Here is a 27,654-nt window from a genome sequence, read left to right as displayed (position 1 = left end):
ATGGAGGATTTGGGCCTTCCACTTGTGCCTCCTTGTCTGAGAAATTCACTTAGTATTTTGTTGTTGTTGATTTGTAAGCACTCGTTTTGCCAGAGTTTACTGGCTCTCATCTTACATTCCAAGCCATCCACCAGCTTTTAAAAGAGGTTAATGATTCCATGGTGTCAGACAGGCACTATGGAAGCAGAAGGACACAGGAGTGTCTTCGTCACTTTTCAGAACATAAACTTGAGAATGTTAAGTATTTACTACAAAACTGAAGTTCCACCAGAAGAAACTGATTATTTGGGGTTTTTTTGTTTGTTTTGGTTTTGGTTTTTTTGGAACAAATGATAAAGCTCTAAGCAGCCCAGGATATGTATAGTACTAAGAAAAAGCAGTATATTCCTTAAGAATTTAAAACATCCTTTCAAGAGGTTCCAGGTGTTTTGTCTTAGAAGCAAGTAATTAAGGTGTGTTTTCTCAAGCCCAGAAGATCCAAACCTTTCTTCTTCTAGACCCACAGGCCATGAAAGAAAAGGCTTAATAAGACCAAGAAAAAGTGGTAGATAGGACAGGCCTGCTTCCATTGAAGCACATTTATTTCTGGCAGGCACCTTAAGGTATAGTTGCGGAAGCAATGAGTTCTCACTTGATTTCATTATCAGAAGGCCCAAGACTTAGCCCACATACCTCTAGCTCTTCCCAGTTAACCATTATTGACATGTCATCTATGTATCTATCTGAACTTGTAAAGTCTAATTTTTAACCTGCACAATGTGCTTTAAATGTGCTTCTATGAAGCTTTATTAACTATAATAAAAATACAGTATCAATAATGTGGTTGATGACAGTGAGGGTGACGATAGCCATTTGTTAAATACAGCACAAGAATGATGGCAGGCATTCCACATTAGGCCTCTCGTTTAATAATTGTACAACTCTATGACGATTGTGACTTCCTCCATTTTGAGGTTAAAAAAATAATCATAATAATTAGAAATGGAGAAGAGTAGAAGGAGAATTTGAACACTGGTGTTCTTATCCAGTACACTGTGGTTTTACCCTCCAAGTCTATACTGCCACCATGTTGGGTAAGTAAGCCTAGGTTCACACTCTCCTACCCAGTCTGATATTAGAGATCTCCTTCCCATTCATTCTCCACTTCCTAAATAAAGGTACTAGTTATTTATTTACCTCAAGTGGTATAGCTCAAATCCCTTAGTTTCTTTAATTATCCCTCTCGGAACCTTCCTTGGTCTGGTCAGAGTGTCCTTAAGGTGCACAGGTCCACCTATAGGTTATATTATGTATGGGCACTTTTCACTTTGATTCCAGTACCCTCCATGATTACATCCAGTACTTGATCTGTCTTTCTGGCCCTCACCAACTTTTGGTCAGTCTTCAGAGAACTCTGTGCAATGATTTAAAAGCCCATTTACTGGGTCAGCACCTATAACTCTGGCTACTCATCTACAAATGCAATTTGTGTTATTTTTCCCCATATGCTTTGTTGATGCAGATACTCTCGTGCTTCTTTTGTGCACACGTGGCCCATGACAGTTCAGTGTTTCGCTATTAAAAAGATCCCCAAGTTTCACTACACATAATACCATTATGTAAGAATTAAATCGGATCAGCCCTCATCAATGCCCAAGTGCCTGTACTGTTTATAGTTCTCCATTCAGAGAAATGACATCGTCTATCTACCCATTGTTTCCTGTCTGTAAGATAGTCTCCGCCCCCAAGTATTTCCTCTGATACTATGTTCATTCATGATTGTAGCGGGAGGAAACATCTGAAAAAATTCACTATGTCGATTGCTTTTATTTGCCAAATTCTCAGAACTGCTCCGTTGTTCCATATGCTTTGCCATGTTAGGCTGGCCTTTGACTTCAGAATATGTAAGTGTGCTGTGCATCTAGGTCTGCACAAGCAAGGTGGAGGGAGGGAGACACAGAATCTGAAGCAGGCTCCCGTACATCTGAGCCAACCATTTGGTCCACGCAGACCCTTCTGGGCACAGCGGGATTACTCAGTTTACACCAAGGGTCTCAGCTAGTGGGAATCATCACACTGACCCATGTACCTATCCAGGCAGTCCTGTTCTTTGGTTTACCTGTGTAGCTCTAGATCTGCAACCCATCCCCCAACAAAATGGCAACATTTTATTGGGCACAGAAGCAGTTAAAGCTTTTCCTCCACTGGGTAAGATGTAGAAACAAGTACTCTTGAAAAAAACAAAGAGAAATTAGTCTGATAATGAAAAACCACTGAAAGCAATTTGCAAACCATTCCCCTGACAGTATATAAACTCTTAATATACTGTAGGTAACTCAGGGCTGGTCTTTTTTTGATTCTCTCCTCCTCATCATATGTCTTTCTAGCAGGGATACAGACACCTGAATCTCCCTTTCTCATGGTTTCAAAGGGACATACAGTAGCAAACACGGCTACGCACTGAATGAAGTTAATGACTTGTATTGTTTATTCAATGGGACGCCTCTGGTAATTAAAAAAATAAAAACGTTAATCAAGCAGTTGTGAAACCAAATATTCAAGGACTCCAAGCGCTTGTGTAAAACCCAAATTTGTTACTGTGTGCCCTTAAATAAATAGCCTAGGTAATCACCACATAAGAAAGGGAACTGACATGGTAAAACCACAATATCCTGAAGAACTATGCAAGCCAAGAAAAAAACGTTGTGCAAAATAAAACTGAGTGGAGGATGTAATAAATGGGGAGCCACACAGAAATTTCAAAAAGGGTAACAAATTAGTTTAGCAAAGTCACAATGAGATAGAGCCGGCAAAAATAAAGGCAAAGGATGTAGCGTCCAGGGAAAGAGGAAGGGGCGAGTGGAAACAGCTGGAATTGTTCAGCTGTGTCAACATTCGGCTGTTTCACAGATTGACTAGCAAAGTGTCATCTGAAACCAATTACATTCCCAAAACCCCACGGACCCAGTTCATAACATTGATTAATCCACATTGTGAAAAAGTCCCCAAGCAAAACTAGAACAGCTGTCAGCCCTTGGAGCTCAAAATACAGCAATTGCTTAAGAAAAAAAAAAGATGATGAAGAAGAATAGTTCCTCTTGAAATTTTAAGGATTTTTCAGAAGGTATGCCTACTGAAATAGAAGATAGATTCACAACTGCTCTTACCCATCTGTTTGAGAACTGACTGTAATTAGAAAAGCAGGGGTCTGTTAAAATAAACTTAAGTCCATTCCCCAAATCAGAACACAACTGCCTCCAAGTCTGTAGTACCTTGTGTCTTTTTGCTCCCTTCTGGGAATAACGTGATGCATTTCCTTTTTTTATGCTTATTTTTTTCCTTCTCATTATTTTAAATGTATTAACCTACCTCCTTTGGGCCAATCAAAATATAGGTAATATATTTTCGAATAAACAACTTTTTTATGCCCTTTGTTACATTTCACAGGGATAAATGTATACACAAAGTTCTTGATTTGCTAAGATGTAGCTTGTGTGTGAATCAAACATACAAATGGCCACCACGCCCTTTGATGTGCGATGTGCCTGCTCGATGTACAGGAGCCTGTAAAGGTGTTCCTGAAGCCTTGGCCTTGCCTCTGAAGCTACTGCAACTAGACGTCCAGCCGCCAGGTGCTTCAGAGTAAACCCGACACCATGTAAATGGTCACGAAAGGCTTCGTAAGAAGTCTCCATTTCTGTAGATTCTGGCCTCAAATCTCCACCATGAGGCAGCAGAGACTGTAGAAGTTCTCATCCCTTGTACATATTTTTCCCCACAGAAAAAAATGTGCTTATTCCTTTGTTCATTCAACCAGCAAACATTCATTGAACGTCTAGTCTCTATCAAACACTCGTTCTCAGCATGTGAATGTTGGGTACGAACAAACTGAAGCACAGAAAGCTTCAGTGACCTGCCTAGGGCCAAACCAACTAGTAAGTGCTAAAGTTTGGACTCAAACCCAGGGCCATATGATATCTAATTCTGTGTTCTTTCTAAAAAACCACATTACTACATTATGCTTGACATAGATTTTCATAAGCTGGCCAGGGAGCCCAAAAGCATGCAAAATATAGTTCCATGGGGAAATACATTCTGAGTTACAAAAAAAAAAAAATACTGGGTACAAATTGGACTTTAAGAACATAAGCGGTTTATATATTGAGATTACACTCTACTTGTGCTCCTTCCTCTCTAAATACCCCATTAGTAATCTACTGGTCTCCCCTCTGTCGAAATGCCTCTCTGTAACTGCATGTTTTAGGAAACTGAAGTTTGTCTTTGATAGATTGGTCCTTTTCCTCCAAATACTTTATGCTTGAGTCTCCTACCACTCATCAGTATCACTAGGACCGGTTGTTTCTAATTCAAACCATTCAGAGAAATATAAACCTTGATTCCATTGGTCTATCCTTGGATAAAACAAAAAAAAAAAAAAAAAAAAAGAAGAAGAAGAAGAGGGAGGAAGCCCAGCCCAAAACCCACAATTCACTGTGTTAGACAAAGGAATCCAAGCTTATTCTTGGGACTTCAGAATTGGAAGATGAACATTAACAGCAACAAGTTATTTTAGATGTAAAGAAATACTATTATTAAATGCTGTTCTCTAAACAGTAACATTTTCTGAGATTTGTATTAGGCAACATCCACACTGAGTTTTGAAGAATTTGGAGGTGTCTCAATTCACAGAAATTAGGGTGGGGGCAGGACACTCAGACAAAGCAGTAAGAAACAGTCTACACAGATTCTTCAAGTCCTTCTTTTTACTATTTTTTTTTACCCAAGAGGATATTTATAATTATAGTTTTTTAAATGCTCATGATGTCACAGATAAAGAACACCAATTACTCCCAACAGAACTCTAACTACAGTACAAGTTGGTAAGAGCAAATTACTGTTTATAAATGGACATGATTGTAAATGAGGGGAAGACGTTACAAATGATATGTTACTGAAAGAAAGCCAAAACATTTCCATTTCTTTCTTTCATGAAAAGATAGTATTACCTGCAACCTGCCCCCTTCTCTCAGTCCCCTCCATGGACATTGGCAGTGATAAGCCTACAAGAAATACAGTAGTAACTTTCTATTTTTATGTTATGATCTTACAACATCGAGTAATATTCTGAGTGGAAAAAGTACATTCACCCACATTTCTGTATCTCAAGCTCCTCTAAGAATCAGTATAGTAGAAAGATTGTAATTTTAAGTGCTGAATGGAGAGATTATCTGTCCCAAGAACTACATTCATCTATGACCTTCAAGTAAGTTTATCCTAAAATGTCTACCATTTAACAAAAACAAAAAATTGAACCTTAAAAGAACCCAAAAGGGGTGCCTGGGTGGCTCAGTCAGTTGGGCATCCAACTTTGGCTCAGGTCATGATCTCGCCTTTGTGACTTTGAGCCTCACGTTGGGCTCTGTGCTGACAGCTCAGAGCCTGGAGCCTGCTTTGGATTCTGTGTCTCCCCCTCTCTCTGCCCCTCCCCTGCTCATGCTCTGTGTCTCTGTGTCTCTCAATAATAAACATTAAAAAAAAAAAAAAAAGAACCCAACTGGAGTTCTGTATCAGGTGGGGTCTTTCCTCTGCATATTTTGACTTAAAAAAATGTTAATGTAAGCTATACTGTTTGCAGGATTTTTTTTTTTTTTTAAGAAATAGTTTCTACTTTATAAAGCCTAGCCCCCCCCCACCCCCAATGGAAACATTATTTTTGTGAACTCTTGGAGGATCAAGATAGGTATCTCAGGCAACCATAAAATCCTATGAACGAATGAGAGATCACACTTATAGTATCTTTCTCGTTGATTCTAATCCTGTTTTTGAGGATTAAATGAGCTAGTACTCAGAACGATCCGGGCATGGGGCACAGTAAAAGTGTTGGAATAAGTGTTCAAAGTCAGTGTTTGCATTTCATCAGAGTTCCAGGAAAAGTGAGTTCCAGGAATTTAGGTCTGGGCAGACCCAATGTGGTTTGTAACAAACGAAGAAAAGACTTTTACAAAGGTGTGGCTTCCTAAAAAGAAACAAACAAAAAAAAAAAAACCCAAAGGTGTGGCTTCCTAAGCCCTCCATACCACCATCATATGCACCTTTTCTTACCTCTCAGCAGAAAAGAAGTTAAGCTAGAGCCGAAAGTCAACGTCTGCTTTGAACTACAACTGGCAAAAGCCTGGAAATGCTCTCTGCTCTCTTACTTCTGTGCTATAAATGGCTCCTCTGAGCAGCTTGTTGAGATTCCTATGCTAAAGGGCTTTTGTTTGATTGTGAGGCAAGGTAGAGGGCAGTGAGCAGGTGTACTATTTGTCACAACAAGCTTCCTTACTGCTCCTGTTTTATTTAAAACCAAGACACTCAATGACCCTGTGGGATTATTAGCAGCTCACATCTCGAAAGCATGGACTCTCTCAGGGTTGGAATGGTTATTAAAGGTTGTCTGGGCTGACTTCCTTGTAGCGCTATCACTCATTGCTCAGTGGTTCAAATATCTCAAATGGAATGAACTGCCTGGAAAGAGCACCACTGCTTATATTGCAGTGACTCGCCTCAACCCAAGGGATTTTTGATGACATTGGCCTAGGGGATAAAGAGAAAGGGACTTGTGGAGAAAGTCAAAAAATTTCCAGAACTGAAGTTCTCATCTCAGTTTACCAGGTACTCCCTTAAAGTAAATATTAAACAGAAACTGTGTTGCCTCTTCAAGCTACGTCCTACATCAATATAATTATGCTTTACCCGTCATTAGATTAGGGACAGGCATTCCATGGTAGACCTACTTTAAAAGAAAAAAAAAAAAAAACTACTGGGTTTTTCTGGAGCTCCTCAATTTCCCCACTGTGTTTTTCCCAGCACAAATGCCAACCATTGCCGAGTTCATTGCTGAATTTCAATGGTATATGACTCATTCATTTTCCAGAATATCAAGCATGCCGTTTCAAAGAACATAAGATACTGTTTCTTGGTTTCCTGCCACGAAAACTTTGCCTTACTGCTCATAACTGAACTTACCCATAAAATGTGGAATGGCATTAAGGCTCCAATGGCCACCTACGGAATGGAGTCTATGTACATGTTGAGAATGGTGTGCTTGCTATTATCATGAGGAGCAAAGAAAGGTGTACCAGGATCTCCACAGCCACACCAATACACTCTGATCTCCCTTCTCTCTGGCAACTCTCAAAAGGATAAGCCTATGCCTTTAAATGCATACTTAGCTGCACTGCTTGATGAATTCATGCTACCTTTTGACTGCAAACCTAAAACAAAACAAAAAAAAGACCAAAGAATGACAAAGCTATGTTCATTAGAGAAACTACTTGAGGAATAAAAATATTCACAAGTCATCTATAAAAGAGTTACATATTTCAAAAACATGCATTAAACACCTAATCTATACCAGTCCCTGCCCTGAAGTAGCCAAAGGTCCACTGAGTGACACAGACTCAAAAGTACTCAGGACATGGGTAATGATTCTGTCATTCCAGAAAGAAACTAGTGCTTCTAAGCTAAACTACAGGAAGCATCTGCCAATAGGTCCAAAGGGATTCTTGGCCAGGAACTGTCTTTTGGCCCCAAAGTGATCCTGATATTGAAATGCCTGTTAAGGAAACTATGTCTACCAGTTCCTTACAATTTATCAAAATCATCATCTTTCTCCAACTTGCCTTCCTTTCCAAATGACTGGGTAAAAATTTTCATTGTTTTACTGGACTATTCCAAGGCAAAGTGACCTGCTGGTGGCAGACTCCTGGCAGACTCAAGTGTTTAAGTTCTATCCTCTTTGCCTCAGATGTGGTTAAGGTCATGGTTCCCAGACTGTGTGCTGTAGCAAATTCACAGGAAAGCCACAGGCTATTTTTACATTTCCAGGGTCACACAGCGACCTATGTCAGGGAGCAGACTATGAGTATCCAGTTTTTTGAAACTAGCTACACATAAATGAACTTCTAGGTATTTTTCTCGGTCTAGGGGGTGAAAAATTTACTAACCAAGAAACAATAAACTAACAAAGTTTGGGGACCTTAGGAATTTGGGGTGAGGAAGCTTTCGCTTATCAGACCTTAACATCCTCAGGTAGCAGCCCTGAGAGTCTCTATTCCTCAAGATCACCTCTAAGGGAGCTGCTTCATAGATTTCATCTTTGTGGAACATGTAACTTTGGATTTACGAAGAAGTGATGGTTCTGCCATGTTGCAGTTAGAGAAAGTCTTGGGATGTCCTTCAACCATGCACATGCCTGGCATGTAACAGGTGCTCAGGAAGTGTTAGTAGTGACAAGGGAGGTGGGCGAATAATGATTGCCATTATTAATTCCATCCAGACTTAGTTGCTGACCTAAAAACCAATGTCTGAACTTAATCTTACCTCATTTTTACCCGAAGAGCCCAATCATTGCAAGGAGCTGTGGAGCAGCAAAGTTAAATTTGTCAGTCTAAATTACAATATGCAAAAAAGTACGACAAAATCACATCCTGTCCGCGGAACTCAGCGCTACCAGGTGTGTTTACACATTACATACATAGGCCACCATCCAGAAAGCACCCTCCCAAGTTGTCCAGATACAACCTGCACAACCGTATGCAGCTGCCATGCTCAGAATACCTCGAGTCCTACCTGACAGATGGAAGAGAGTAACGAGTGTGTCCAATGATTATGGTTATTATTGGGCAAGTTTTGGCACTGGAGAAGTTGTAAAAATGGAACGTACAATGAGAGAGCAGGTTTATGGGACAGGGCTCTCAGGATCTTGCTCAGGTGTGCTGGGGTGAGGAAGGGCCCCAGCCCTGGCAGGTGGTAGAGCACCACGGTTTAAGCAGAAGGGCAGTTGTGGGGACCAGGCGCACACACAGCCTTGGGCGGCTACAGCCTGCAGGCTGAGAAGCAGGAAGAGGACAGGGTAGCATCAAGACACAATCAGGTCTTACCTAGGGGCGGGATTAGGTTTCTGATGTGCTACCAGGTCAAGCCAAAATTCATTCATCCCTAGCATTTTAGACCTAGCAAATGCATCCATTCAACAGTCCTGAGCCTGTGAAGCAAATCACAAATACCAGCCACTGTTCAAAGCACTTGCCCATAAGCCCCCTCTCATCTTGTTTTGATACGTGCCTCTTCCTATTTGAGGACTTAAATTTCCTCTTGGCCTCCATCTTTCCACACCATTTTCCTTTCTGCCCACTCCCTCAGAACTGCCTTAGCACCATGGGCCCAACCAAGCTGAGCTAGCTTGCTGCCTACCCCTGTCACCAAGCCCATCCCTGCCCACTAGGCAGAGAAGAGACAAACCTGATAATGAGAGTCCTCGGGGCCCGGTGATTCTCATGGCACTGGGGGACTAGAGCAAAGAAATACTGAATATAACATCTCACACATATAAACTGTTAACATTTTCAGAGTGAGTGCTTAGCTAATGAGGAAGAAGAAAACTCCTATTTTCTTCCAGTGTTTGCACTTTAGGGAAGGAGAATTCCTACCCTGGAGAGTAGAGTTTGAGCATGCTCATGTTTGAGGGGGATCTTGTAGGGGTTGCTTCAGACATGCATCTCTACAGTCTACTCCTTGCTAGTTCCTCCCATGGGAGGCAACATGCGCAATGCACTGGTTGGAGCCTGGCCATCTCTGGGCCATGGTCACAATGGACAGAACTGCTGTCCTCTCATGCAGCCTGCTAGACTCTCAACCACCCACAATCATTCTGGCACTTGTAGTGGGCAGGCTCAACTTAGGTCCCTGCTTGTGTGTAGTCATGACACCCAGACTTTAGGAACGCTTGGGGTCCTAGCTGCTCGTGCCTGGGCTGGTGGGGTGACTGGACATAGCATCTGACCACAAGGTGGAGATGGAAGGCTTCACTCAGGCTGACATGACTCGGCCTTATGTTTTATTATCCCTCACTAGAGAAGCAACACAGTGTGTGTGCACTTGTACACACACATGTATGTAAATGCATCAGATTAATACATTAAAAATACTTTATCCCCACTGAGCTTTTTGTGTCAGTAGGGCACCTTCATCCAAAAATCTGAGCGGAGAAGTGAGTTTGGGCAAAATCCCATCCTGACCCCTATCTCCATTGAGCAGAACGTCCAATGAAGCAGATAGGGCAGATATAATTAACTCTGTTTTTAAGATGGGGAAACTCAGGTCCATCTAAGTTTAGCAAGGTTAATGGATTTTCCCAAAGTCCCAAAGCTTCTCCACAAGATCTATGCCTTGACCCAAGTCTTTCACATCTAAACTTCTCTTCAGACCATAGCTGCTTCGATTTTGAGCAACAAGCAGTGCCCTTCTGTAACTCAACATGCATACCCAGTAACGAAGACATTCTGTTCAAGGCAAGCATGGCCAAATAGCACATCACGTAGTTGTGTCAAGCTCCTTGGCTCCTTGAGCTGCCAGGCAGTCCTCAAACCTCCGACGGTGGCAAGTAGCCACATTGTCACCCTGTGGAGGAAGCTGGGAGGCTGTGTTAAAGCTTATCCTCATCGTATAAGAGGAAGGGGTCTCCTCTTCAGCGAACAAGGTCTGTGGAGGTGCCAGAGGGCCAGGAGGGATTTATTAGAGCACTCTTTCTCAAACATGAGCACATGTCAGAATGTGCTAGAAGGCTTAGGTAAGCACCAATTGCTGGACCTGACCTCCAGAGTTTCTGAGAGTAAGGCCAAAAGAGCACTCATTTCCAATGCATTCCTAAGTGAGGCTAATGATGTGGTTGAGGGGCCCTCTCTTTGAGAGCCACTGACTTGCAATGGCTGGTCTCTCCCCCCCCTCTCACCCCAGCCAAGCTTACTGCTCCACACAGAGCAGATATTTACTGAGAAACATCAAGGAGGGTACCCAGGGATCATCTTAACAAAAACATTTGAGCAGCTTCTGTCTTTAGACCAGGATGGTCAAAGATAGAGAAGTCTCTGCCCTCCACCAACATACAAGCTAAAGATGGACACAACTCACGTAGAAGAGCATAGGTATAGGTAAGACTACCACGTTTATTATAATAAATCCCCCTGAATAAAACAAAAGGCTTATGATGGAGACTGCCACGTTACTTAGGAGGTCTCCCAGGTTTCCACTTTTTAATTTCCAATGACACCATCATCCGGCTGTGGATTTCTGTACAGCTGGTATAACCGTATTTAATCAGAACCCTAAGTCGGACTGGGCTCTTCCGACCTTAGGACATGTGAGTCCTTGACCCGCCCTCAAGTGTCTCTGACAGCAAGAGAGGCTGCAGAAGGCAGATACGGAGATGGGTTTAAATGTGGGGGGACTCATGCTATCAAAGATCTGTGAACTGTTCAGCTACGCAGAGGACTCATCAGAGTAATGATCATTTTTCACTCTACCCCCTCCCCTGCTTGTTCGAAGAAAAGAGCCCTTAATTGCTTCTTGAACTACACACAAGTGGGCCATTGACTGTGACTGTAATTCAGCATGGAGAAGCAAAGAAAACTCTAAAACAGATTTTGTTGAGGCAATGCCTGCAACGGAGAAAACACTGCAGTGGGATCAGCAGGCACAGGGCACTGCTAAGTGGAGTGAGTTCGTCTCAAAGAACAGCTTGGGACATTGTCAGCAGCTCAAGTGATCTTTAATTGTAGATGATACCAGGTGTGAGCAAGGGGGATCTATTTTTTTTTAAGTGGGGAGGGGTGAGAGAGAGAGACAGGGGGAGAGTAAGAAATCATTTTAGAAGGACTGCACTCTATGGATCATCTAGCAGATTCAGATTCCTAATGAAAAAGATGGTGTTTGAAGCAAGTGAAGGATTCTGCATTTGGCCAGCTGTTATTTAGTATCTTTCTACATCTGTGTCCCCAGGTAAACGACGGTATCTTGAAGTCTCAATCATTTCCTTCAGTCTAGACTGCCTGTACCTAGCAAGTGTTACGGGCTCCGGGAGGCAGAAACTGTTTGCCCATACTGCCCGATTCACCGTGCTAAGAAGTCATGATCACCTCTGTGTTGGGTGGCTCCGGCACCCGAAAAGAGAAGCCTGCCCTGGGAAGTGCACTGCCAGCTACGTGCCTTCTGTCAACGTTTCTCTCTGTGTTTATCTAAGAAAGATGCAGGTCTTCCAAAGAAATCTCCTTTTCAATAATGTGCTTTCTTAACTTCTATGTGCTGTTAGGTCTCTGGAATAAAAATAAATGCCCAGAATTCCTCTGAAGCCTCCAATCCTACTCCTATAGAGCAATCTCTGCTTTCCTTAACCTCCTTTTGTGGTGCCCTATGTGGGTACTTCTTCCATTTCTGTACCTTCCCATGCAGATCTGGCCTCTTACCTGAGTGCCTCTGGACTGGGAAAGAGTACAGCAAGGGTTCCTGCTTCTGTCCCCCACAGAGTGGCTTTCACATCCTCAGTAATACTGGACTGCAACCTTACTTGCAGAGCAAGCCTCAGTGAACAGAGCAAGCTCTCTTGTGCCAGGAGGAGCCTGATACCCACTTCCTAGTAAAGCAACACTGGGTGATAGGTAGCTAATGATAACTAGCGTCTGTTGAGTATTTATTATGCACCAAATCCACGTTAAGGGCTTTGAACGGCTTCTCTCATTCAGTCCCAATAATAACCCTCCTAGGTAGATAGTATCATGTTTCCCATTTTATAGAGGAAAAAAATTATGCACAGACAGAATAAGTAAAATTGCAGAAGTCAAAGTGATAGTGTTAAAGCCATCATTTCAATCCACATCTTTGTGAGTTCGGTGGCCAAGTTTTTATGCTCCATTTATGGCCAGAGACCTTGCCACAACCAGGGCATATCCTACTCGGGGATAAGTGGAAGAAAGGCATGGGATTTTCACGTATCTCATAGAATTAGGGGCTTAAATGCCTACTACAGGTTGGGCAATGAACTGATTATTCTTTATGAACTACTTCTGTTAAACCTTACAACACCTCTAAAAGGAAAGCTGTGTTTTCCTCATTTAATGAACAAGAAAACCCAGAGTACAGGAGACTAACTCACCCACACTTCCCTAAGTGGTAGGTATAGGAGACTGAATTAGCCCACACACTTCCCACTCTGACTTACTGGCACCACTTGTCCATGATCCCCTTATTAACCAATTACAGATTTATTATTACCCTCCTCCTAACCAGTAAAAAAAAAAATACTGTAATCCATACTCTCTTAAAACCCTACCCTTGAAGATTTTATCTAGTGTGAGCATCAGAAATGATAGTACCAATTCACTGAGACATTGTCTTCAAATTACTTAAAAAGCACTCGCTTAAAAAAAGCAGTAAACCTGAAATATGTTAATATATCATTTAAAGAGATGGAGATGACTGAATTCATTAGCAGATCTTTGACGCAGCTCTACATGGTTCATCTAGTTTGGAGAACTTTTTCCACAACATAAGCCTGACTTTCTATCTCTGGCGGCAGGGTAGGCTCTCTCCCTCTTGAGCATTAACGACCTCACTTGCAAAACCAAGTACGAGGATTTCAAGGGTCTCTTACTAGTCACTACATCTCTCACACCATCAACTAGTCCATCCCTACTAGGTCACCTACCCGGTTTCAGAAGAATTAGGTAACAAGTGCGTATGTCCACAAGTCACTGGACATGGAACCCCTTCTAAACTCTTAAGACAAGGATGGAAGAGGGCAATGTGTGAAGAGTAGCATCTGAGCTAGCGGTGTTTCCAGAGAACGTACCACGGGCCTGCTCCGTCACAGGCACTGCAGTGGTACCTGAAGAATAATCCTGCTCTTTGTCCTCACAGAGCTGGCAGGGAGCTGAGACAGGGAGACACAAGACAAAACGGACTATCAGGTTCCACAAGCTTCGCTCCTTCCGGCCTGGACGCTCTGGATGGTGGTGGCGAGACAGTAATATTCCTAGCAGGGGGAGGAGGAGTAGGCAAATCATGTATATCAAGAGGATGGCACGTGACCAGCAGAGAGTAAGGATCAGTGAGGTCCAGGATATGGCACAGGCGAGCAGGAGGGCACTGGTCCACTCTGCCACATCACAAGCAGGCCTGGAAGCCGGTAGTGATTCACAACTTCCCTCTCTTACCTCCCAGGGCTTTGTACGCCTTCACTCGATTGCAACTTCTACTTCTCTCCCTGTGGACTCCGTGCAAATTTCACCTGGTTCACCTGTATTCACCTTTAGCTTAACCTGCACCTCTATCCCTGCTTCTTCCTGATACTCTGTCTCCATGAACAGATACAGGACTCATACCCTACTCCCTTCAACACCTGTTACCTACATCTCAGGACTTGTCGCTGGTGTTTTAAAGTCGCTGTTTTCTTACCCAAGAGTAAGAAAGTGGAAGCCACGACCAGGTGCCATTGCGCTCTCTGTAGATTCTAGTACAATAACGGATAGTAGCAGGTGTTCTGTAACCATTTGTTTAGCAGAGGAATGAATGGACACAAACAGATACCATGTCTAAACCGGCACAAATCTTCCCTTAACATAAAGTATCTGGCTCAAATGTGGCATCAAATTCTGCTGTCCCATCTTGTGCCTGGTGTCATGAAATCTCTGGATAAGAAGCAGAGATATTTGTGGTGTCACTCTAAGGCCTTTCTGCCATGATATCAATTGCTTGTCCTGCACCTGGTGGGCACAGGGCATGTTGTGAGGCTTGGCTGACGCGCTCTCTTAATAAGAACACCCTCACTAGATATGGGTGTTAATGTGGATGTGATTCAGATGTTTATTCCGACGGATGGCATAAATAAATGTGGAAAGAATTCAGGTCAGTCCAACCATTAGTAACAATATCTTTTTGCTCTCCTGGGAGCTGTTTCAGATTTTGGCTTCATCCCATCCCTACATAAAAAGAGTGGGATGGGACTGCAGCTTCTAGAATTACAACCATTTTGTCAACTTGTCATTTGACTCACTGTCTGGCTGGTGCCTCTCCCTCTGGGTCCGGAGACATTTTGCACAGGAAGAAAGCAATAAAGTGAACAGTCACAGGGCCGACAAATTCTCCAATCTTCAAAGTACCTTGTTCTGTCCCACAGTAGATACATATTTCTGGTAAGCACCTGGAGAGCCTCACATCTGTTACCTCCTGCACTGCTGGGAATCAAAGCATTTGCCCCCATGAGACGTTTTCTAAAGGCCCAAGGGCACTGGGCCATCTTATCCTCACTCCCTTGGCGAGCTTCCCTGACTACATGAAAATACCTGAAAAGGCTAACTTTGTCTGTTCCTTATTGCCTGAAAAATAAGAGTACGCTGAACCTTTAGGGATTTATATTTGGAAGAGGGAAATGAACTAGATACAGCTTATAAAAAGGCAAGAGAGTGACTCATTTATAAAATTATTTACAAGTTTGGGACTAAAATATATATATTTGGAGATGCTGAATATAAACTGGTCTTATTAATCATTTCTCAGCATATGTATCTTGCCTTGGTTATATTTTACTTTCCAAAGAAAACTGAGCAGGGGGTGGAGGGGGGCTCCATAGCAGGTGCTAAAAACTTACTCAATTAGCAGAGTAACCAGGATTTATCATCAATTAGTTAGAATTAGCACTAGGAGTATTAACTAGAATTCTAGAAAACTGGAAGACAGAAGAACCCTATTTAGGTTTTAGCTTTACCATTTACTCATCATTTCCAAAACGTGGATATAACGCACAGCACTTCATAGGTTTGCTGTGAGGATGATATGTGAAAGAATTCTGTAATGTACTGTGCTTCTTAGTAGTAATTAAGATCTTTCCAGTTCCTCATCAAGATTGAAGGGCAAAATTGGGGCGCCTGGGTGGCGCAGTCGGTTAAGCGTCCGACTTCAGCCAGGTCACGATCTCGCGGTCCATGAGTTCGAGCCCCGCGTCAGGCTCTGGGCTGATGGCTCGGAGCCTGGAGCCTGTTTCCGATTCTGTGTCTCCCTCTCTCTCTGCCCCTCCCCCGTTCATGCTCTGTCTCTCTCTATCCCAAAAATAAATAAAAAACGTTGAAAAAAAAATTTTTTTAAAAAGATTGAAGGGCAAATGTCCACTGGGTTGTTTTTGCAGGAAAGAGTTAACAATAGGATTTCTGTGTAAATTTTCACCTTTGTAGGGAAATCTCCATCAATTTTAAAAAATATATTTTTTTGAGAGAAAGAGAGCAAGCATCTTAAGCAGGCTCCATGCTCAGCCTGATGGGGGGCCCGATCTCAAGACCCTGAGATCACGACCTGACCCAAAATCAAGAGTCCAATGCTTAACCAACTGAACCACCCAGACGCCCTGTCCATCAATTATTTCTTTAGGTTTCTTTTGGCTAAGACATCCTCAAATCCTAGAAGATAGAATACACACACTGTACTTGGTTAGTTTAGTACAGAGTCAAAAATTGGAGTGCTGTCATTAGCAGATACTTAAGAAGCATCTAATTCTAATCCAACCTCATTGATGGGGAAAGGGAGGTAGAGAAAGGCTGAATGAGTCCTTTAAGAGGACACAGAGAATCCCAGAACCAGGTTTGGATCCAAGAGCTCCTGACTTCCACGGTGTTCCAGATCTGCAGCGCCCCATGCGCAACAAAACATTCCTTGCCAGCTTTCCGCATGAAGCCAGCATCTGAGACCACAAAATCATCCTTCTCAAAAAAGTGTGGAATTGCTGTGGAAGCTGTGTCTGGCGGCTGAGGGCGGTGCCTGACTGTTCCCTGGAGGGTCCCTTCTCTGTACCTCCACAATGGGCAGACAGGACGTGTGTCCCTTCCCTGAAGCCCAACATGGCTTCCCTCTCCAACTCTGAGAGCATCTGAACAGGTCACCTCAGCTTCACGGATAGTGCAGGTCTTATTAAGATCCTGGGCAGAAAATCAAAGAGGAAAGATCCAGATTATGAAACGTCTAGTTCCAGTAGGTATCAGAGAAAAGAAGAGATGTGTTCTTTCAGCTTATTTGGCCTTGAGGCAGCAATTCCCCAAGACAGAGCCACGCATACCCATGGGCATTCTGGAATGCGGTAATCTCTCAGCCCCTTCAAATCTGAGGCTGGAAACCTCTCCTTGTCCAAAAACACGACATATTTCCACAAAATCCTTTGGTGCAGGGTAAGCTCAATTTAAACAAACCCAAATAATCCCAGAATACACGACTGCTGACACATCTGTTGCAGCATTTGTCCATCTGGAAAAGGATTCTGTAGTGCTCTAATGCTAACGGGGAGGATTTGGAAAGGGAGAGAAAGCCTCCTTGGCCTGCACCTCCCCCCACCTTCTCACTTCTGGAACTCCTCCTCCTCGGGAAATAAAATAAAGTCAGTCTCATTACGCAAAACAACAACAAAATCTCTCTCAAGTCATAAAGCATGAAGAAGACTGGAAAAAGAGTATAAAAATAAAGGTAACTTTTCAAATATGAAATTGTCAAATCGGTTTCCATACTACACCCAGTGCTCATCCCAACAGGTGCCCCCCTCAATACCCCTCACCCACCCTTCCCTACCTCCCACCCCCCATAGACCCTCAGTTTGTTCTCAGTTTTTAACGGTTGCTTCTGTTTGGCTCGGAGTGATATTAAGAGCACCTACACTTGGAAAGCCTCGGACCGTTTCCTTCCTGGTTTAACCCCTGTTTAAGGCCTGGGACTTGCTTAGAAAGAAGTAGTAGGAGGCATCTACCATGGAGATAATTAATTGCCTCGCAGCCAACCTCAAGTGAGAGACACACGAAGGGTGAAGGGAGCTCTCACTTGAAACTGGCCCCATGAGGTCTCAGCCATGCCCCTCAGTGGAATTTTCTGCCAAGACTCTCAGTGAAGGCGAACAAATTATTTCCCCTCGCTACTTTAGATTGCTCTGGTCTATTTAGCTCTTTCAGAGTTGATTGGAAAAGCACAGGATTCTTCTAGACTCCATTTACCATGCTTAGGGAGAATCCCGTCAGGCTGGACATTCACGTCACATGGTGAGAAAAGACATTCTTGGTACAGGCAGCACACACCCAGAGTGTGATCCAATTCCACACTGTCTCTGGGAAAAGCAAAACATTAACTGGCTGAGGTCTCCTGTTTCAGTCCAAGGACAACCACAAGAGATGGATAATGTATTTGACCTTCTGCAGAGGCACCTGATTCTGGGAGATAGGCGACACTTTCCTTCGGGACTTGCTGCGTCTTTTTAGAAGTGTGTGTGTGTGTGTGTGTGTGTGTGTGTGTGTGTGTATCGTTTTCTACATTTCAAGTATTCTATTGCCAGTTTGAGTCCTCTTGGCAGAACCTTCAAGTGTTCTCAGGAACAGATGCCTGGAGGAGAAGGGATGCTGGTTCTGAAACAGAGCAATGCACAGAGTTGGGGAAGCAGCTGCTCTGCTATAGTCACTGTGTATACAACTTCCCCCAAAGTGTTTAGGAAACAGATCATTCTGGAGCCTATACCACCTATTCAAAATTCAGGCCCTTTCAGTTCTGCCCATACTTGTTTTCCTGCGCTGTTTGTTTCCTGCCAGGAGTTTTAGCAATATGTTTACGGTGTGTGTGTGTGTGTGTGTGTGTGTGTGCGCACACGCACGCGCGGGTGCGTATTTCCCTCTCCAGCCTGGCTGAATTATCCCCAAGTGACTCTTAATCCTCAACCGTAATTCCCAGTGATTGCACTGACATGATGATAACGGGGGAGCCTTTCTCCTCCCGCCCCTCCTCACTCCCTCCTCCCTTGTTGCTAAGCTCAGCGGAGGATGCTCTAGGGAGCTGTTTATTTAAAAGAGGAAGTTCAACAGCAGGGTCACCAGGCTCTTCAATGGAGAAAGGCTGCCCCGGGTTAGGAGGAGAGCTGGCAGTCACCAACTCTTCCACCTCTCCTCCGACCAGGTCTCTCCACCACAACATGAATGGCACAGTGTGCAGACATTGGTCCCAAGTCACCACTCTGTTTAAGGCCCTTGGCCTCTTTGTCATCTACCTAAACTGGCACTGTCTTGGACCCTGGCCTGGGAATCAGACCACCAGGTCCCCACCCCCAGGCTTCATGTTGGGCAAGTCACTTGCCCTCAATTTCCAGAACCATAAAAAGGTACTAGATGGAGCTAACTGGCTGGCGAATCAAGCAGTGCTTCTTGAACTTTCGTAGGCAGGACCATCAGCATGAGACCTGCTTAGATCAGATTCCTGGACCCACCTGCCAAGATTCTGATTAGTAGCCTGGCCACAGGGCCTGAGACTTTGCATTTCTAAAAAGCTGGTGATGCCGAAGCTGCATGTCTGAGGACCATGCATCTTCCCCTCCAAACATCCCACTGCTGTATCCCCAAACTGGTCACGTGAGAAGTCACAACTGTCTGGCTCTGACCTTATGAAGAATTCCACAAAGTACTCCCCGCTAGATGGGTCACAAGCCTCTCCTACAATTACACAGTTTTTCTCTTGCCCCCAACTTCTGCTCGCTAATTTGCAAAGCTAAGCAGCCAAGACCTGGGTGGGGAGGGCTACAGGCTTAACGTTAAGCTGTCAGCAGTTGCTACACTGGTGAGGACGTCTTGAAAACCACTTGAAACTACAAGGTAGAAACACTGCTTTGAAATAAACAAATAAGAAGTAAGAATAATTTATATAGGCTCCACTTGCTTGGGATGTTATCCTGGGTCACGGTTTTGCCAACCGCCTCAGTCACCCAGAATAGTGCAATGCAAATTGGGTCGTCTCACATACCGTTTGGAGAGGCATAAAAAATAACCTCAAACAAAGAGAAAAACAAGTATGATAAGGTATACTCTCACTTATTTCCCTTGCGCCTAGCTCTGTAATCCTTTCCAAACTGTGAAACCAGAAACCCTCCTGCCATTCGGAAATCTGACGATCACCTGTAAGATATTTGCAAGTTCCAGCATACGTCCATTCTCAAAGGTTCTATGGCCTGGTGTGAAATGGAGAAAGCCCTGTGTCAGTGATGCTGACATTAGGTTTCAGAAAGGAATTCTGACTCTAAGCTCTTGCTTTCTGACACCTATATATTTCTGCCCATCTGAAATTCTACTTATTTCAATGCAATGGTTCATGCTCATACGGTTTTAGAAGGGAATTTAGAGAAAAGAATACAGAGTAATGCCACCCTCTCCTCTTAAAACTTTTGCTGTAACAAGTCACTGTTACTGGAGATGCATTAAATGCATTCGATGAACTAAAATCAAATAAGTATTAAGAATCACTGTGCTATCATAAAGAACATATTTTGATTTAAAGTTTTATGTTTTAACTTAAAATCTAATTTGGCCACTTTAGACACTGCCAAATAGAACGGGAGCCAGAGGAAAGGTCCATTTGCAAAAGGTCTGAATTTTTTTTTTCCTAAATCTCCCAATACCTTCTAGAAAAATGTATTATTTGCTTGAACCAGAGGTTAGCAAACTATAGCCCATTGCCTATTTCTGTCAATACAATTTTACTGGAACACAACTCCACTCATTTGTTGCTGTATTCTCTACCTTCACCTTACAGTGGCAGAGAGGAGTGGTTATTACAGAGAACCCAGGACCCACAAAGGCAAAAATATTTACTATCTAGCTCTGAACAGAGAAATTCTGCTAAACCCTGGTTTAAATAATAAGGAGATAATGACAGCAATTTAAACCTTGAGATGCATCATGTAACATATACACTCCAATCTTGTAAATTAATTAGAAAGCTGTTACACCAAAAACCCTATCAGCCAGTACCAGCATCTACCCCCTTTTCTTGGCTCTCAGTAGTGTCTTCAAATGTAAAGTCATAATGCTTTAAAATTTACTTAGCTGTTTAACAAACTTTTGAGAGCCTATTCTAACCAGGATGCTAAAAATCAATTTAAGTACTGAAAATTTATACACACCCGTATTCACCAAAACATAAAAGCAGAGCCACACTCATCACGATTTTCTGCATGTGATTTGAGTCATATAAAAACAACATATGAGAAAGGGAGCGAATTGGGTTTTTAGAAGCCATAAGTCTGCAGTTGGCAGATAAAACGCCATCTCAGATAATCACATCTGATTGTTACTAATGTTAATATATGTCGATAACAGTCGAGCAGTGCGCACCAGAGGTTAGCTTTACTGCTCATATGCAGATGTTTGCAATACTGAATCTTTGCCATAACCCTGTGGGAATGGCATTCTTTATGTGTTCTTCAGTGAATTTATGGCCAGGGAGCCATAAATGTTATAGTTCCTCAAACCTTTTGCTTGTGGAGATTTTCACAGTGCTTGGAAAGCAGGAAGGCACAGATGTCTTCTGTTAGCAGGCCGTTTCTAGACCTGCTCGAGTACACAGGCTATGGGCCCCCCTCAAGTTCAGGTTACCTGTATCATCAGTGCCATATAGGTTTCAAATATCCCGCTATCGACTTGGTTCCATTCACATTTAGAGAGCTGGCAAGGCCTAGCGTAGCAAGTTCTGCAGGGCCACAAGTTCTCAGGGTTAGGCCCTGAGACAAGGCCCCTGACCTTCAGGCACGCACATGCTGGCCAGAGGGACAGGTCCTACACACAACAGGACATAGTAAGTGCTGTAACAGAGCTGTGCAGAGTGCCACCAGAGAGCAGCAGGGGTGAAGCGGAGGGTTCATAGAAGAAGCTTGGCTGCAGGAGGTCATGTCTGAGCCAAGACTTGAAAGATCAGTACAAGGAAACTAAGCAAAGCAATCTACGTATGTATGCGTGTGTGTTCATGAGTCTGTGTACACATGTGTGTCGTTCACGCGAGAAAAGCATGAACAAATCCACACTTCCAAGGGCCAGGACAATTTGTTCTACAATGTCCACCTAGTTTAATACAGGTCAAGCTTCATGTGACAGGGGTTGAGGGACACACCCGTACAGTGTGTTAAGAGTACAGGCTTGGGAAGGGGTTGGAGTTTAGTTCAAGTGTAACATATCATTGACTAGCAGTGTTACCTTGGGTAATTTCCAGAATCTCCACAACCTTCCGAGTACTCGTTAGTAATACACACCTCAGAGGTCGGTATGAGAATCAAGGGAGGTAATGGCTGGGTGCTGAGAACAAGGGGGCTAGTAAACTGAAGAAGAGCAAAGCCACCAGGAAGGAAATACACCCACGATCAACAGCAAGAGAAACATTTCTTTCTTTTTTCAAAGCATTCTTTCAGAAGCCTCTTCCCTCAGCAGTGAGTAATGATGGAAGGAGTCACTTAAGAGAGCAACTCAAAGGCTCAGCAACACTGCTCACATCTCCTGTCTCCCTGTGTCATCATCATGCCCATGAAAGAAATGCTCTCAGGGAGATGATGAATCACAAACACAATGGACACCATTCAAAATGGCAGCCTCATGAGCACCTTCACAATGTCAACCCAGTACAAGCTCCACTGGCGTCCTGTGTCCCCAGGACCGTTGGGGGTGTCAAACAGACTTCCCCTCAAGTAACACAAAATCTGCCTCTGACTCGCCATGAGCTACATGACAGACGCAAAGTTTCTTTCAAGAGAAATCAATCGGCACCTCAAGCATAACAGAAGGAATTCATTTAGAATATTCTGTTAACATGGGCTTTTGTGGCTCCTCCTAGGGAGGATACAAAGCCCCTCATGATTAGGAGCAAATGCCTATGATCTGGGAAGAAGTCAGAGATTAGTGGCTACTCTTCACCAGGGCCCTCCTTAATTCTGTAGGAGAAAGAATTCCATAGAAAAATACAGGCCTTGCTAACTTGGGATATCATCCCGTTTCATGAAGCTATGGCTTTGTTCATGTTTTTTCTTACATGAACACACACACACACACTCACTCACTCACTCACTCACACGGAAAAAGGAATCATCACATATGCAGAGGTGAGACCCCTATCTCTTATAAACATGGTGCACCATGGAAGACTCCCAGAGCAGCCACAAATGGCTAAGATCCCCCTACTCAAAGTCTCCTGAAAAATTTCAGAGGTAGTGTTTTTTGTGGCAGATAGTAGACTCATCCAGCATCAACAAAACCATCACTGCAGGCTACAGGTCCCTGGTGGTGGGAATGGTTTGCTGGGTTCCTCTGCAGCCCACTAGCAGACAAGCAGCGGGCTCCAACTATGCCAATGCAGAAGCAACCACACTGTCACCTATCTAGTTAACACAGCTTTCCAAAACTTAATGGTTACAAAAATAAATAAATAAAAATCCCCATATCTACGCCTGTGACCATTCTGAGGACGGATACAAATAAAGAAGCTACAGAAGGACAATCCGTAACTATACGGTCTGGGGGCTGGTTTTCACTTCAGTTCTAGCCCCTGCTTCTAACTTTCAAAGCACCAAACGGGGCAAGCCCATGGTCTTCTCTGAAGGCACTCTTCCCCCTAGACGAAACTCCCCATTCTTGACCTTTAGGAGGGGAGAGAAGGACAAAGGAGCTGTGTAGAATGAGGCACAGTGGAAAGAGCTCCAGACATGAGCCTGGGTTCTGGGAACCAACCCTTTCACCAACTGCCAGGTGATGCTGGTGGAATCATTTTTAGGAACTTCTGTTTTTCAGTTGGATCTCTAAGGGTTTTGGACTACCTAGACGATTCTAAAGCTTCTTTCCAGCTCCAAGTTTGCTCTAGGATACTGAGTGAAAATAACCCATATCAAGCTGTCCTCGTGTAGATGTGAATGGGGCAGTTGCCAAGAGTAGGTCATTTGAAGTCTCTGAAAAAACACCTAGCCCTCCAATGGGAATCCCTGAAAATCTTGCCAACTAGCGACTCTTGGATGAAGGATGGAAAGCTGTTAAAGCATACTCATTGTGTAATCTCGCAAAGTGTGACCATTAACTCATTACTAGCCATTTAGTCATCTACATAAATTAAGCTACCAGTAAGTCAGCCAAAGGTTAGGTAATTTTTGTTGGGGGCAGAACAGATCTTAAATCTCTAGCCCAAGAAGATGACAAGACCCACAATCTATCTATATGGGGGTGACTATGGAGCCCTAGACAAGATGGGACAGGAGTCAGCTATTTAAGTAATGAGAAACCCAAATCTCTCCCTGTGAGACAGCAATCGCTGGCCTCCTGCTCATTGTGATCTCCTACTGTAATTCTTCTCTGATATCCTTTGTCACCCCCACTCTGTCCCACCCCCCCAAATTCACTGCCTCGAGAGTCATTTTTGAGTTTCAGAAGAGCCACCAACAGTATCTGAAAACCTCATGATATCATTCTGTACTCCTATTACCTAAAACGGTCCACTGTTCCATTTACGCAGGCTTTTCTTCAGCAGATTTACAAGGTAACAAAACATCTGCTTCAGAAGCAGATGTTTATGCCAGAATTCTCCTCTGCTCATTAATGCTTTTCCGGTTAACATCTAACTATCTCACTCATTAGTTCTTAATAATACTTTTTGTATCCCAGCCATGCCAAATACGCGCTCTTTAGAGCTCTGTATTATTGTTGCTTCTGTTGCTGTTGAATTACGCTGCTGAATAAAGGGAAAGTAAAAATAAGCCTCTCTAAGAAGGCTGCTATGTGTCAGAGCTCTATCTTTGTGAACTGAACAAGCTGAAATCAATTAAAAGTGTGTGTTTAGAGAATGCATCTCAGCTGTCTAATTGCACCACCTCTGCTTTAGGGCCAAAGTTTGACTCCCTGCCAAATTGCCATCAAAATGGGCGGCCGTTAGCACCACCACAACTACCACTGCCTGAGCCTGATTCAAGGGCTTGTTGAATGAAGGAGGCCCAGGGCTCTCGGGCTCTCCAAGCACAAAGACTCCCTCTGCCCAGGGGCAGGCGTCCCTATGGTGTTCCAACAAAGGATACCACAAAGCCCTCTGGGAGGTTCGGGAGGACTGAGAAATTTAGCCCCACCCAGCTTCTTCAGTCAGATAGCCTTAAAACTGAGTACTGGAAGGGTGCCTGGGTGGCTCAGTTGGTTAAGCCACTGACTCCTGTTTTCAGCTCAGATCTTCCAGCCCCATGCTGGACTCTGGTCTGACAGCATGGAGCCTGCCTGGGATTCTCTCCCTCTCTTTCTCTGCCCCTCCCCTCCTCTTGCCCATGCACTCATGCACGCATCATCTCTCTAAATAAATAAACTTAAAAAAAAAAAAAACACAAACTTTTGAAAACATTCCCTTGATGTTCTCTACTGATCCACAAGCTACTTCACATGAAAAAAACATCAGGAAAAGCAGAGTCAACATACCCTCGCTCAGTGTCTAATGGTATCTTGGACTGCTGAGGACCAGTACCCAGCCATTATTAGAAACGTAACCACTGTTTCTATGGATCTATACTCATTAGAAAAAAAAAAAAAAAGACTCAAAGTCAGGTTCAGTTTTCTTGACTTGTAATATAATGGCACATGGTAACATTTTCTTTGATTCACATTTTAAAAACACTTCTAAACACTTAATGGTGGTCCCCAAACTGGCTTTTACATTTTAAGAAGCCAATACCATCATCGAACAATAGAAAAAAAACCAAGATAGAAATAAGACTAAATTCAGTCTATATAAGGGAAAAGGCAACCCTCCAGGGAACTTGGACAATACACGATGTATTGTTTGGGATCAGGACAAAGAATGCTTAATAAGTCATCGACAATAGTTTCCATGGTTACGATATACAGTCACCTATAGTGTTTAGCTCAGTGTGACCGTCCTTCAGGGAAGAAGTTATCAAATGTGTTGGTGATAAGCAAATATGAAACTCACTTTAAGTTAAAGGTTGACAGACTGTCCAAAAAGAAAAAAAAAGTTAAATGAAATTGAAATTTAAATCAAATCAAGCAAACTTTTAGTCTCTAGACCTTTGGTAGCCAACATCTCTTGGTCCCAATGAACTCCAGTCCAGCTTCGTAATATGCTGTTCTTTTTATAAGAGGCTCTTCCCTTTCTGCCAAAGCGGCTGCTTTTCAGCAAAATTACTTGGCTAACACTGCTTTATGAAGTATAGATCAGATACGCTACTCTGGAATCTAAACCCACAAAGAATATGCCCCATAACACTACATAATAATGAAACACAGAAATACTGCATTATTGCTGCCAAAAGAAATGAAAAAAAAATATGAATGAAAATGATCTCTGGGTGTGTCTTCCATGAGATTGCACCTAAACAGCATTCTCCAGTTACTTAAATCTCTACCATCAGAGGAACTTACATATTGCCAAGTGAAAAAGGACACATTTTAGGTGGAATTTTGAATGTCACAAACCGCCCTGGGAGGTGCTGGCACCGCGTACAGAATGGTGAGTACTAACCACAGTCAAAACCTCCTTCCCCTCCAGTCAACAGATACCATCTGAGGTTTGGAATCGGTGTGCTAAGGGAATTCAAACTAGAGATTCAGGGGCTTCTCCAGAGCTCCCCCCTTCAGATAAACTCCAGAGGAGGTTAATGCACTGTGCAGGTGAACGAAGTGTGTGCAGACCTACTGGGACGTTTACCCCCCAGCTCCCAGATCCACCCCTTTCACTTGCTGTGGACAATGCTGCTTAATTCTGTTAGAGCCTTCCTAACGACGTACTACTCTTGTTACTTTCTTTGACTCCCTGATTAGACTAATGACTGACAGCTCTCTCACGTGACTCAGGTCATAGTATTTACTTGATCATCTCACCAAGGGATAAGTGAACATGAAAAGGCAATGTTCTTCTAGGTGTGATAGGTTTCTTAAATTCCCACTAGATAGAAAAGCTTCCCTTCCTGTGACTGGGTTCTTTCAGTATGAATACAAGAGGTGCCATTAGAGACCAACATGGACTGAGAGCTTCCCCAAACACAACGTAAGGTATCGCACTACTTGTGCATCACATATGGGTCTGCCAAGGACATGAGTCAACCAAATGATGTAGGCACAAAGCAGATTATCTGCACATTATCCCCGAAGCCTGGAGACACAGGCAAACAATACATTCCTCCCTCTACCACCAAGCTGAGCTGTTGATTTTTTTTTTATTCTTAGGCTCAGAGCTTACCTCAATCGTGGGGATGTCGACATCCCATCTGGGAGAGTGCACCACACATACGAAATTCCATGACACGGTGGTGACGACAGGTGGGTCAACAATAAGGCAGAGCGCTCATCTGGACTTGGGGCTTTTCTAGAGCGAAGTCCTTTCACATCAACCTCCGGGAGGGAGTGGTCGTAGCAAAACTGTTCACATCAGGACTGAAAACTTGACAGCCATCTCCGAAGCTAACCAACTCAGAAGGCAACGATCTTTCTTTGGCTCCATCACGTCTACAAGTAGTTTATGTCCTGTTATCCTTCACTCACAGTCGACAGAGAGGCAGAGCTCCATGAAATGCGGTTTGAGCAGGGAGGCACTAAATCAAAGGGAAACCATGTCTATCACACTCCCAGGGCCACAGAGGACAGAAATTATTTCAGGAGGAGAACAACGAACTTCCCTGGCTCCAGTGACAAGTCCTGGGAAGCAGGTGGCCCGATATCCTCACCACCGTTCAGCATGGCCCAGGACTATGCCTCTCACATGTAGGACTTGGGCACAGGAGGAAGCCGCATGCTGATGAACTTTGCAGGTCATGGTGTAATATTCATTGAAAAGACCTATCCTTTCCTCCTAAGGATAAATGATCAAGAGACACGCATTGCTATTGCTTTAGGGGAAAACAAAAACACTGAGGTTTCTGCAAATCCCAAGGCAATCTCAAAATATTGAGAATTATTGCCCCCACAAAGACCTATAGATTTATGAGGCAGAAATTCACCCTACAGTTACAGGAAGGAAGAGCTAGACCATTAAATTACCTCGGAGTGGTATTTTCCTTTTACC

The 27,654-nt window shown here is 43.4% G+C and overlaps 1 protein-coding gene across 1 annotated transcript in view; it reads right to left on the bottom strand.

Annotated features, from left to right (window-relative positions):
* RORA (RAR related orphan receptor A) overlaps positions 1 to 27,654 on the bottom strand; it is a 712,204-nt gene that overhangs the window by 550,342 nt on the left and 134,208 nt on the right. The window lies entirely within an intron of this gene.

The sequence above is a fragment of the Panthera onca genome, chromosome B3, assembly GCF_046562875.1.
Source record: "Panthera onca isolate mPanOnc1 chromosome B3, mPanOnc1 haplotype 2, whole genome shotgun sequence".
Taxonomy (NCBI): Eukaryota; Metazoa; Chordata; class Mammalia; order Carnivora; family Felidae; genus Panthera; species Panthera onca.
This window is presented reverse-complemented; position numbering and strand designations above follow the sequence as displayed.